Source organism: Anabas testudineus, chromosome 2 (genome assembly GCF_900324465.2).
Source record: "Anabas testudineus chromosome 2, fAnaTes1.2, whole genome shotgun sequence".
In the NCBI taxonomy this organism is placed as follows: Eukaryota; Metazoa; Chordata; class Actinopteri; order Anabantiformes; family Anabantidae; genus Anabas; species Anabas testudineus.
Genome location: NC_046611.1, coordinates 13518066 through 13532452, shown reverse-complemented (window position 1 = coordinate 13532452; position 14387 = coordinate 13518066). Strand labels below are relative to the sequence as shown.

General features: G+C 39.8%; 1 pseudogene; it reads left to right on the top strand.

Moving 5' to 3' along the window:
- Nucleotides 1-4874: 4874 nt before the first annotated feature.
- On the top strand, nt 4875-14346 carry LOC113162895 (annotated as a pseudogene).
- The last annotated feature ends 41 nt before the right edge of the window (nt 14347-14387 follow it).

Sequence of the window (14387 nt, the reverse complement as noted above, 5' to 3'; positions counted from 1 at the left end):
GGTTACCCTTCCTGAGGCAGTCTGACGTCACACCATGTAATCACAGTATATGTCTAAATTTGGATGTTCATTAAACAGCCCAGAGCTTTAGAACTGCACCAAAAAAACTGAAACAGGATTCATTCTCAAAAACAGAATCATTACGAATATAGGAAAGCAACAAAAATAATTCATCTACTTCAAGTCTGGTTATCATGAAAATCTTTGGGCAGTTCACAAAGTTGGTGGAGGATAAACAACAAAATCATAGCACGACAGCTGCAGCTGTGATGTTGATAGATTCTAAATCTGTAGCCTGATCGTAGAGAAAGGATTTATGGTCTTACAGTGAATTCAAAGTAGCTTTCCAGGTGCAACAACACAATTACTACCTTAATAACAGGTTCTGTTACTGTTTTTCAGCCAATGCCACAATATTCTATGTTATGCAGAATCCTACCTGGGCAGTTCCCTTTTTTACAGGACAAACTGTCTGAACTATTTCGACATCTACATGGCACATGGTACATTTACTGATTTAAAAAAAGGCCACATCACCCTGCAAAATCATCCCCACTATCCTACATTAAACCATTCCACAGTTTGTGAAAATCAGTTTATCTGTGAGCGTGAATAAGTTTAAATAAATCTGTGTCTTAACCTTGAACATGACGGTTAAACTGTGTTTGGGTTTGTGCTGCTTGGATCTAAGCAATCTGTTTCCAGCACATCAGGATGGTATGCAGCCTGAAGGACAGAGACACAACTGCAGAGTGTTCAAAAGGCTGTTCTGAAAATTTAGATGCAACTTCCTCGGTGAAAGAGTGAATTGTAGAAACAGCTAATGAGAGCAGCTTTGTGTGATCAGCTGTGGAGGTGTCGACACGTCAGTGGGTGGTCTCACACTCACAGACCTCCAGATGTTCAGTTCTCACAGTTCAAAGTGTTGAACTGCTTCAGCTTTGATGTTGATTTAATAACTTGATGCTTAGAGAGTTGGGACATGTCACGGCTTTGACTGACAGTTTGAATCCAAACTTGGTGAAATGATTCACATATGAAGCTTTGTCCTGCTCACACAGTGAATCATCGCTTGTCTGCACTGAACTGATTCATTCTTCAGTCTCAGTCTGAGTCCTGATGATTGGTTTTCTGCAGCTCAGATCAAAGTTAAACTAAAAGAGTCAAATGTGATAAGGTTTAATCATGAACTGCAGAAACAAGATCAGATTCAACCCCACCCACCATGCTCTGTGTTATGTCTCAGAGCGGGGTCATACAAATGTTAGACAGCCTATTAGCATATTGATTAACCCTTTTATCAGTATGTGATGAGCTTCAGGTCAAGCCTCAGGTGTGGTTGTGATGTCCCAACTATCACCACAGACGTCACCTCTGCACCAACTGCAAACCAACAAATCGCTTGGACCACGTTCACAGAGACCAATGAGAGCAGATTGGTGTGTGTGTGTGTGTGTGTGTGTGTGTGAGTACACTGATGTTCAGACTGACCTCCCTCTCTAATACAACACAGCACTCAGGTTGGGGGGATGTGGGGTGTAATTAGAAGGTAGAGAGGAAGAAGGTGGGGGTGTGGCTGTTAACCCTAATTATCACACGCACACATACACACACACACACACACACACACACAGCGGGGGTCACAGTCTGTGTGTCTGACTCATCAATATGTTGATCACACACACACACACACACACACAGAAATGTTAAACGGTGTGTGTCTGTGATGTGTCACAGGCTTGAGGCTTGAGTTCAGATAAGATAAAAGTCTGATTGACCCCACACCCCCCAAACTACAGTTGGACTAACAACAGTAGGGTTGAAACAAAGTGCTTCTGTGTCTACTGCAGTAAAACTACTATTGAACAGTTTACACACTGACAAAGAGAAAAGACTTTCCGCCTCACTCTGAACTCAGAACAAACCCAGATAAATCATGTTTGTGTTGAGGCTTCAGCACCATCTGTACAAAACTCTAAACAGTACAGCCTGGCAGACAAAACTGAGGGGGAACTCTGGTCGTATATACAGACTGTGTGAAAAATTCAGCTCCTGCATTTCAATGACGAGTTGAGGGATCTTTACTCAGTGGGGGCCGGGCTGGCACTATAGGGGGAGGGGTGGTGGTGGAGGTGGCTCGGTGAAGTCACGTGGAGAAAGTATTGGTTGAAATTTAATAATAAGCAAAAATGATCAACTTGAAACATACATTTGGTTCACGTGTGTTTGTGTCACTGGTTAATGAAACAACATGCACCAACACTGGCCCTCAGACCCCCTGTGTTGTTTAAATGAACAACAACAAATGTCTGTGTGAATGTGACCTGAGTCAACACCGAAATCAGTTTCCTTAAATCTTTGTTAAAGCAATTTCTGTGTCTGCCTGTGTTGGAAATGTTCCCTGCAAAACCACACACAAGCACAAGCCTCCAGCTCACAGAGCTAACAGCTAACAGTGTGTTAGTTTGTGCAGTGAACTGAAGGGTTAATGCATAAAGGAGGTGATATAACAATTTAACATCTCACAGAAAATCTTCAGGAGTTTAATGAAAATTAGTTTAAGACATGTCTGCATTATCAAATTACTGATCAGGCTGCAGGTCAAAAAAACAGACCCCGGTGGAGATGTAAAACTGAAACAGTCTCTGAAATCTCTGATAACAGGAACATCTGCAGTTAGAGACACAGCTTCCAGAAGAACACAGTAAAGGAAAGAGAACGTTTCTGACCTCTAAGCTGAGCTGCAGCAGTTTCCTCCCTCATCATCATCATCATCATCATCATCAGCAGCAGTAGCAGCTTCATCTTTGCAGACAAACTGGACACAAGCTGGAAACTAACTGGACTCAAACTGTGGTCCAGGTCTCAGTGAACCAGTATAAACTGGTGGAATCAATGGGTAGTGAAGGAATGTGTTTCCACAGTTACTCCAACTCTCTCTCTCTCTCTCTCTCTCTCTCTCTCTCTCTCTCTCTCTCTCTCTCTCTCTCATTCATTCAGCTCAATAAGACAAGGGGGAGGTGGAGGGGTATTAGGGGCCAGACCGTACCATCTTCTGTGGTAATGAGGGGGTGTCCTGCTAATCTAAAGGAGGCTTCTGTCCCAAAACAAAGAGAAATAAAACATGTTTCAACACATATTTTGTTTTGTTATTTGTTTCTGTTCCAAACAATTGTTCCAGTCAACAGAACCAGTCAAATGAATAAATCTTTCTTCCTGAAGTTTGATAATATTTGTTTTAATTTAGTTAAGCTAAAGGTTATGAGGTTATGAGGTTAAGAGTTGTATTCAGCTTCTACCAGCCTCAATGTTTCTTAGTGTACATGAGGACTGTGTTGCTACTCATGTAAATTTGGATTAATTTTAAGAGCGAATAATAAGTTAAATGAACTAAAATATGCACCAGAGCATAAGTTTAAATTCCAATGGAACCCGTTCCTTCATCTCTAATCACTTAACATGGATCAAGAAATGCTGAATCATCAGCATATAGTTCTATAATAAAATCAGTGAATGTGTGAGATCACCCGAGAAGGACTGTAAAGGGTTAAATCCTGTAAAAACAGTGGTCTCCTCCTTTAACTCTGTGCATTCAGCTTAAACTATTGTCTCAGGCAAAGTGTTGGGGGGCTGTGTCGTTTGTGAAGGGGTGGTTGTCTGCACACACACACACACACACACACACACACACACACACACACACACACACACACACACACACACACACACACACCACACACACACACACACACACACACACACAGAGCTCACATCATTACCCTGCTCCAGGCTACTATTTATTAAGGCCCTGAGAAAATATAGTGTTGTAGATTTAAATTCTCTCAGGTCTGAATTACTGAGTCACTGACCATTTTGGATTGGACTTAAATACAGTAAATTGTGAACCACAGATGGAACTCAGTCCAAAGTATTGTATGCATGGGTTGTGCGTCTGTATATGGCTAAGAATATTGTATCTGGCTGAATCTGGCATCGTGATCAAAATACACACAGTTCTTAGAGTGATGAAGGATGAAGGAGATGATAGTGGACATGAGAAAAGTAAAAACCTCACCTGGACTCTCAACACTACCCAACTGGTTAAGAAGGCACGACCGTAGCTGTATTTCCTAAGAGACTGAGAAAGTGTAATATGTCACCTCTGTAATCCTCTGTAACCTCTCCAGCTGTACTGCTGCATCACCATGTGGTATGGCTGTACTGCTGTGATGGACCGCAAAGAGATGGAATTAGTCTGATTAGACTGGATTACTCTGTGATCCTCTGTGATTCAGACCGTTGCTCTTTGTGTTTCACTCTTACTTAATAAACTCAGTTTATTTAGTGTTTGTTGTAGAGTTGGTCTGTGACTGATCTGCCTCATCATGCCAGGAAGGGGAGCCTAAGTGTATATGAAACTTGAAAATACAAGACATAAAGCTCAAGACAAAATCTTTCATTAGATGTAGCTGTCCTTTTAACAACTTTGCTGTTTAGTCCATTGCTTTTCTAAGCAGCAGGAAGTTATTTTAAAAAGAAAAAGCTCTATGTAGCTTTGCAGTGACACTAAACATTCAGCAGAGGGAGCATTGGTACTTTGAATGAACGGCCTCACACAGAGCAACTGGAGAAGCATAACAGCTATGTGGGAGGTAAAACAGAGACTGAAAATCATCATCTAGAGATGTATAGTTAATATTACTAAGAAATAAATTATTGAAAGCACAACACTGTGGGTCTGAGTTCCAACACAGACGTACTACATTTGGGTCTGAATAGCTCATTTTATCCAATATTAATTTATGTACTTTACATTTCTGCCTGTGCTGCTATATGTTCCTTCCTTTATGTCTCCTCCTACTTTCCTCCATTCCCCTTATTTTCATCTCCTCCCAGTTGCTTTCTCTACTTTTTTCTCTTGTAAAATCAACTTACATTCACACTGAAGAATGGAAGCTAGGAGCGAGGGGTCTCTGGCTTTCTCTGTCAAGGTCTTCACTCTGCAGGAGGCAGTGAGGATTGACGAGCACACAGAGACACGAGAGGTAACGGTGGACACTGCTACACTCACTTACACACACACTGTCCTTGTCATTTATGCTGTATTACACTGTCAGAGATGAATATGAATCAGTTCTAATGCATTGTCATCTAGTCAATGCCCAAACAAGTAAACACAAAATAACACTAACACAGGGTGTAATGCGTTTTTGCGTGCACTAAATCAGTGTGACTATTTTCCACCTGGGAAAAAATACAATATTTCTCCAATGTCTGGTTGACATGGAACGCTGTTGTTTGGTCGTGATGTATTTTCACTATTCTTATTAGATTTCTGCAGGAGAAATCTTAAACAAAACATTGGTATATATATTATATATAATATTATCAGAGAATGTACGTATCTACGACGTATGATGCATCTGCACGTCAGAGTACACCCCTGACCAAACTTCCCACTGTTGACGTGTCAACACTGCATTTGCTCCCTTCTCTACTTGTCTCAGTTAAGAAATCTGTTTCTGTAATTAACAGTGGGTGAAGATATCTGTTCTTTGGTTGAAATAAGTAAATTAGCACACACATAATTGAACTAAACACTATTATTATGTTTAGTGTTGCATGTGATTAATAAAAACAAGCTGTCATTGCTGCATTGACGTGATTCAAAAACTAGAGGTAGAAATTTCAACAAGTAGATGGTGGCTACAGGGGGGGAACTGTCTCCATACTTTTATACTATGTAAAGTTACTATGTAACTATGTAACCCCAACCCTAGATCAAGAATCTGCAGCCTCATGAATGGTCATATGCTAAAATGATGGCATTAATGTTTCATACTATAAGTCTCTTTAATGTAACAGTTCTCTTTCCATATCTCCATCCAGTAGCTGTTGATCGGGATCTGATACTCCAAGAATCTGTCATTGTTCTGTTTAGTTTCTGTAATCAGCTGACCTGAGATGGTGTGAATTTTATGAATCTCCCTCCTGATCATTTAATTGCTTTATAAATAATCTACTGTATATCTAATCTATTTGGCTTTATCTCCTATTTCAGAGTGTGCCCAGGTTAATTTATGCATAAGATTGACCGCTATGAAAATACACTGCCCGTCCAAAAAAAAAGTCACACACTCTAATATTTATTTGGACAATTCGATAAGCTTCTGCAATGTCAACATTTATTCTCGTCTAGAGTTACATTCATTTTTAACCCAGATCGGACTGCTGCACGAAGTCCTTCTCCAGCACATCCTAATTATTCTCAGTGGGGTTAAGGTCTGGACTCTGTGGTGACCAATCCTCCCTGAACCAATCTTTCACAATTTGATGAATCCTGGCATTTTCATCTTGAAATACGCCCATGTCATCAAGAAAGAAAAAAATCCAGTGATGGAATAACCTGGTCATTCAGTATATTCAGGTAGTCAGCTGACCTCGTTCTTTGGACACATAACGTTGCTGAACCCAGACCTGACCAACTGCAGCAACCCCAGATCATAGCACTGCCCCCACAGGCTTGTACACTTCACCCACCTCTCTTCTGCCCCTTTTCCACCACCACAGGATGTGTCTTCCGACATGGTTGCTTAAGAAACCAGCAACTCACTGCATCACTTAGGTTTAAATAACTTGTTGGCACCTGAACCATAATCATTCATGCAGAAATTATCCAATAGGAGGCTCTTACCTATTAGTTAAATCAAGGTGGTGACTTTTGTGTTAAGTTATGTAATGCACATGGAATAAGACAAGTGTCCTGCACTTTGTAAACAAATCATTCATACTAACTTGTCCACACGAGTTCTTTGCAGTACAAGAGAGCAAGTAACTAGTTTTTCTATAAAATCTTATTTTATATCTAATAATAAATGTGGTACTACACATTACAAAATGAATGGCCATCCATCACCGTTAACACCAACTGTGTATTCATTTTTATCAAACTAAATGGCTTTTAGTGATTATACCGTTTCAAGGTTAAGTCGTTAAAAGTGTGATGATTGAAAACATTATTGACTGCTTGTCTTTTGTAGGAGGTGCAGGTCCAGGAGGAGTTGAGCAGGGAACAGCATGCCACTGTGTGCAGATGGAGAGCAGAACAGGAGCTCACCCTGTTCCTCACCACAGGGCTGGAGGCTCAGCAGCTGTCAGTGCAGGATGGTGAATACTCAAGGAGCATGCACACACACACACAAACACACAAGCACACACAAGCACACACTCTAATACTACTACTTTGATCATCAATAACTTTATTTATGATGTAATCTTAGTTTGATCTCATTCCTTATTTTGTAAATGTAAAAATAAATACATAAATACTACTACAAACTATACAAATATAGTTTGTTTTAAAATAATTGTGGTTATAACAGCTTTATGATCAAAATACATTGCACTTAAATACTTTTAAGTATTTATTTATTTTTAGAGTCCTAGTATGTTATACTATAAACTACTATTAATGGCAATGAACTAATACTGTCAACAGCAAGATACTGATTTCAACTATTGGTAGGCAACCTGAGCAAACACAACACTCAAGTTTTAAAAGATAATTGTATTTTTTAAACAAAAGACTGATGTGATTAACCTGGCTGATTGAGGATGCCCTGCACACGATGCAGATTGCCCGTTATTCTACCGAAAAAACATCCCCAGATCATATCAATTTCTGCCTCAATTCTGAACGTTTGCAACACGTCCTTCTCACAAGCCAATTATAAACTCAAATTGATGGTTTACTAGGCATAAACTTATTTTAAATAGGTACTGGACTGTTATTACTGTACACTGGGGGTGTACACACATACAAAAAAAAAGGTTGGTTGGGGCTCTCAATCTATTGACTGAAATAAAAATACATTACATCCTCTTTGGAGCATGAATGTACTGTCAAATTCATGGTAATGTGCTACTTACAGTTTCATACTTGTGGTGTACAAGTAGCTGACTCTAAGTGTTGTGCAAACATTGTTCTTCTTAGGTAACAGAGCAACCATCTTCCAGTATACTGTTTCCAAAGACATGGACTCCTGCCAGGTTGGTGGTCAATCGTTACTAGTCTCCGTCGGCAAGCTGAGTCTTCTTCTACATTTCAAGACTCCGAATGGTTTGTACAGCAGATGGGATCAGGCCTTCTATTCATTATGGGCACTGGTAACTGTTTCAGGGCATCACACATGCAATCTGTCCCCTCTGGTCCTTCAGATATGAAGAACTTCCAGCACTTGTTGAGGAAAGATAATGGTGTAGAGATTGTTAAGGATAAGAGGGGAAGTGAGGATCCACAGAGCCAAACACCTTGGAAACTCTCCAATATATTTGAAACAATGACTGAAAACTCTCCCAGACAGGGCTACCAGGTAAGACACTCAGTAATTTAAGTTGTTTCCAAAAGATTAGAAACACAACGATAATACTGAAGACGTCCAAGTATTTCATTGTTGTGGCTTGTAGTTCCACAGCTGTCTGTCTGAGCAGCAGAGCCTGCTTCAGGACTACCTAAGAACCGCCACCTATCAGAGAGCCATTTTAGTCAACGAGAGTGACTTCAGAGACAAGGTAACAGCACACAAGCTTCTTTAGATGATATCCTGTATAATACTCCTTCATTGTGTCTGTAAATTTAATCTTGATTCTGATGTCCAGTTGTGCGGCATTAGGATTTTATTTTGATATTATTCTTACATTATTATCTAGTAGTGCAGACATTTGAATGTATTTAAAAAGTTTAGGTTGAGGTGACCTGATCTTCCTCTTTCTTTCTCCGTAGGTGGTTCTAGATGTGTGCTGTGGTTCTGGTATTCTGTCTTTCTTTGCGGTCCAGGCAGGAGCCACTAGAGTGTATGCTGTTGAGTCCAGTCCCGTGGCCAAGTATGCACAAGTTAGTACATTCAGCTTATCTGCTTGTGAGTTCACAAGTTTTAAAGCTAGCCTATCCTGTGCATGCAGAGTTTAAACCGTTTTTGTCTGTAATTATGCTGCGAGCAAGATCTGAATCTCCTCACTGTTACCTCACATGCAGAGGATGGGGAATAGTGTTATGTGTGTTTTGGCTTTGCTAAAGCCTCAGGAGAAACCACAGAAATGCACTAGGTAGCACACATGTAGAGCACATACATCAAATGCAGAGCGTGGCATTCTGGGGAGTTAATGGGTTGAAGCAACATCTGGCCCACAGTTCAGTATAATAGGGGCTGCAGGGAGATGCCGATACATGCAGGACAGAGGCTGGACCGATATCTGTCCTACGAGTGTATGAATGAATGGCATATATATTACATACATATATATATTATATATATTATTGTTATTGCTGGAGATTATATTGTTATTTCTCTTCGCACTTAGACGAGTTGCCTCCTTCTCAAAATGCAGTGTCATCCAGAGCTAAGGCAAACCACTGGCCACAGCAATAAGACAGGATAAAGACACAGTGCCCCCGTCCTTATTTTTAAAATTTCTGGTAGCACTGTAGTTTAAAGCTCAGTAATAATAGGATAATATTGGGGTAATATTTTAGAAATAAGGTCAAAGTTGAGTAATGTTAAATTGACAGAATGGTAATAAGTAGGGTAATGCTAAGGTAATAATTAGGTAATAATAATAAGATGTACTGTAATGGTTTGATAATAACAATACAATTGGGTAATTATTTAAAAAAAAAAAAGGTTATGAAAGTAATAGATAGGTCATAAGTTGGTATTATGAATTGGTATATTTAGGTGCCAGCATATCAGAACCACATGAGTATTAATGGAAATACCAAAATCTTAATCACCTGGAAACACACACAGTATTTGTTTTTTAATAACCATTGAAACAAGGTAAAAGCAAAAGGTTCTCTTTTAATTTCATTTCATGGTTTAGAGTTGATTTACTTCTGCCCGTCTTGTCATGCTCATGCAGATCCTGGTCCAGGGTAACAGTCTGTCTGAGCGCATTAGGGTCCTGGAAGGGGGAGATGAAGGAGGTCAGCTGTCCTGACATGGTGGACGTTATTGTTTCTGAGCCAATAGGTTACATGCTGCTAAATGTGAGACTCATGGAGAACTTCTTGTACGCCAGGAAATGGCTCAAACCCAATGGTAGGTGAGATGAATGTTAGTGTTAAAGGATTCTGGTTTATTAAAATATAGTTATCATTGTTTATTTAGTAGGTATTTCTGCTAATATTAATGTTCTAATAATGATAATTTGCTGCAATCTGGAAAAACTGTGACTAAAAGAAGTCAGTCCAGGCAAGAAACAGGAGCAGTCGGGCGACAGACTAAACCATGAAAATAAGTTTTCATAGTGTTAATTAAATATAAAATCTCAGTTTCAGCATTATGCTTTTAAATTAGAGAAAGTGAAAGATGCTTTCTATATGCTGTTTATCATCCTTCTACTATATTTCATGCTGCTATATTTTTGTTTTTCTCTTGGATTATAATTTGTTTGTGTCACCTGGTTATTGTTATTGTCTTGTTTATTTACAGTTACTCTCTCTCTTTCTCTCACTCTCACTCTCTCTTTGTGCAGGTCTGATGTTTCCCTCCTGGGCTGATATTCATCTGGCTCCATTCAGTGATGAGCAGCTCTACTTTGAACACTATGCACGAGCCAATTTCTGGTTAAATACACACAAACACACACACACACACACACACACACACACACACACACACACACACACACACACACACACACACACACACACAAATCCATGCATGAGGACACAAACACACTGGCTCCTGTTCTCTCTCACACACCCACATTCTCCATGCTTGACCTCAGTCAAGCATGTTTCCTGTTGGGAGCAGTTTAGTCCTGACTCATACAGACTAGAATTGAACTGATAGGAACCTCTACAGTGTGATAAGACCTGTGCTACTAATACTAAGATACTGTGAAATACCTTTGCTTTACTGTTTTTAACCTTTTGTCTTGCGCCTCACTTGCTGCTGAATAAAGAGGTGCAATCAAGCAATAAAAATCTACCGGTCGTACGTAGTGTGAATGCAGGTTTCTCTGAATGGTTCAATCTGTCTGTATGTGTGTGTGTGTCCTTCACTGCTCCAGCAGGTCAGGTTCGGTTAGCCTTGAGGCTTAAAGGTAAACTACAAACAACTTCAGCAGTGACAGCATTTGAAAGACTAATGTAGACGTTCAATTAAAAACTAAAATCAGAGGAGTTCAGACCATTAACTGCTACAAATCAGTTATAACTGTGCCCAATATACATGTAAAATCATCAACAGGAAACACAATAGCAGCAAAACAATGAGAATGTTTCCTTTTTCAGGCAACAGAGAAACTTCTATGGCATTAACCTGAGTGCTCTTTACAGTTCTGCTGTAGATGAGTTTTTCAAGCAGCCCATAGTGGTAAGGTGTAACAAACTCCATCCTGTATGTTAAACCATTGGCTTTGCAGTAATACGAGTAACTTGTCATAAATATATATTATAAAACCAAAGGTATCCATACTGTCACAGTAAGTGGTCTTTTCTAAACGCCCTTTTGTTTTTCAGGACACATTTGATGCACAGATCCTGATGGCCAGGTCTGTCAAGCACTGCATCAACTTCATGGAGGCTAAAGAGGAGGATGTGAAAAGGTTGGCACAGCTAATTACCAAGGCTACATGCTTGATCATTTCAGGTTCAGAGGTCATGAAAGAAGCTCGAGATCTCTTTCCTCAGCACTTTAGTTAAACCACTACAAACATGAACTTCTTGTTTTCATACTATTTGTAGTAAAGACGACACAGTTCAGTGGTGGAGAAGTGAGATGGTCTGAATCAAGGAAAACATTCGTGTGACTGTCTTTGTGTTTCTTCCAGAATGGAAATTCCCTTTGTATTTCCTCTGCTTCAGTCTGGTCTGGTACACGGACTGGCCTTCTGGTTCGATGTGGCTTACCAGGGATCTAAGTAAGAGGTTGTTGAGGGAAATCATGTTATCTGCATTGTCTGTATACATCGATCAGCAGCAACATTAAAAACACCTGCCAAATGTTAGTGTAGTCCTTCCTCTGCTGTCACAACAGCTCTAACACATCAAGGCACTTAATGGGTAAGACTCTCAAAGTGCATTCTGGTGCCATCTCCTGAGGCACAGCTGCCCTCCTACTTACAGCTACAGCAACATCAACTTTAAGAACTAATATATCTGCACTTGGCAGGTGCATTTGTATTTGGTGTTAACCTTTTCACCTCAGTGGTTTCAGTGTTGTGGCTGATCGGTGTATATCCAGTTATTTGACTTTTAAAATATATCTTTAATACAACCAACAAAAGACCAGTTACTAAATCCAAACGCTCGAGAGGTGCTAAGGCTGCTGAAAGAAAATGCCAGTAAAACTACACTTGTCGAGCCTTTTGTAATTCGCCTGCACCCCCACCCCTTATTACCCTCTAGATCAACAGTGTGGTTCTCTACAGCTCCCACTGAGCCTCTAACCCGCTGGTATCAAGTCAGGTGTCTGCTTCAAACACCGCTCTTTGCCAACATGGGACACACTCTGTCGGGGACTGTTTTGCTGACTGTGAATAGCAGGTAAACCTGAGCTAACACCTGGAGCCCTGAGCTTAAAATATGTGTCTCCGAACATAACACTTCTGGAACATGACTAGTAACAGTGTAGAAGTCACCTCTCTATTTCTTTACTGTGTCCTCTTCCCATTTCAGGCAGAGCTATGACATCCACATCACAGCCACAGTCGACCAATCTGGCTTTAAATCTGGAAACATCCTGGATCTCAAGAACCCTTTCTTCAGGTCTTTTATATCTCCTTTCTGAAACATACTTTATATTTGACATTATTATTGTATCACAAAGCGACTGAATTAAGCTGGGTTTTTTGTAGGGTTTATATTTGGTTTTGGGTCAGTAATTAATAGTCATAGATACCACCACACCACCACTTTTCATTAAATTTGACAGTATACATGGGTCTAAAGCTTGTGTTCACTTGGTGCAGTAAGAGAGTCTTTCTTTTAACATTTGCTAGAACCTGTCAACCCCATTTCCAAGAGCCCAGAGAACTCTTCTTCCTCTTTGCATAATAAAGTTTCAGGTTACATTTCTGGATGCAGCGATAGATTGAGTGTAACAGAAGTTTTCCAAAATACTCCCAAGCCCACATGGTTCTATTAATCATAGTAGCGTCCAAGTCTCTTGCACAGGTACCGCTTTAAAGGTCAAACACATTCAACAATGGTTTTACACAGTGAAAATAGTCAAGCATAGCTCTTCAGCTCAGTGGTCCCACAGTGATGGAACAAGTTACCTAACTCTGCACATTCAGCAGCCTCACTCCCAGTGCTAATAATACAACTGAAGACAGAACTCCTTCCTGTCCAATCAGCAATAGCTGCTGCTTCAGTGTGTAACTGTTTGACTGTAAGCTTTTTTGTAAGCACAACTGCTGGAGCAACATTAAATCCAATCCACACTGACTCTGAATGAGCTCGCAGGCTACTGAAACGCCCTCCAGTGGACCACAAGTGCTGGTAAAATCAACATCAATCCAGGTTGCCTGAAAATGAAACTGTGAATATTTTAGGAACTTGGAAGGAACTTGTACTTTCACTTTTGTGCAAAATAGATCAATATATAACTTCATCACTTACTACAGAAGACAGAAGACAGCTGCTGACTTAGAGGAAAGGGCATAAAGAGAATAAAGAGGACACCATTAAAGGATGAGAAATTTAAAATAGTGCTGAGAAACAGGGCATTTAAAATAATGAAAAGACAGCATCACTTCCAGCATACTGTACTGTGAAAAAGTATTTTCTCCCTTTCATTTTTTGTATTTTAAAAATGTATATAATTATTTTTATAAATGTAATATTACACAAAGATAACCTGAGTAAATTCGACATGCAGTTTTCAAATGATGATTTCATTTATTAGGTGAAAAGGAATCCAAGGTCAAATGGGAAACAAAGTAGATGACACGTACCAGTCTGGAAAGGATTAGAAACCATGTCTAAACCTTTGGGACTCCAGCGAACCAAAGTGAGAGCCGTTATCCACAAATGGAGAAAACCTGGAAAAGTGAACATTGTGGCTGGCCGACCAAAACGACTCCAAGAGCACAACTCATCCAGGAGGTCATGAAAGAACAACACTGAAAGAACTGCAGGGCTGATGAGACAAAAGTTAAACTTTTGTAGTGCTGAAATAACATGTATATGCCATACATTCAGAAGCCCCTGTTGTTAATATTCTCACTTTGTTGAAAACCTCTTGTATAAACCATCTTGAATTGAGTGTTTTGAGAAAAAAACCTGAAAATGCTATGTAAATAATAAATTAGACATGCAATTAAAACAGGCATCAATGTGAAATGTCTCATTAAAAGTACATTTAAAATGACAACAATTT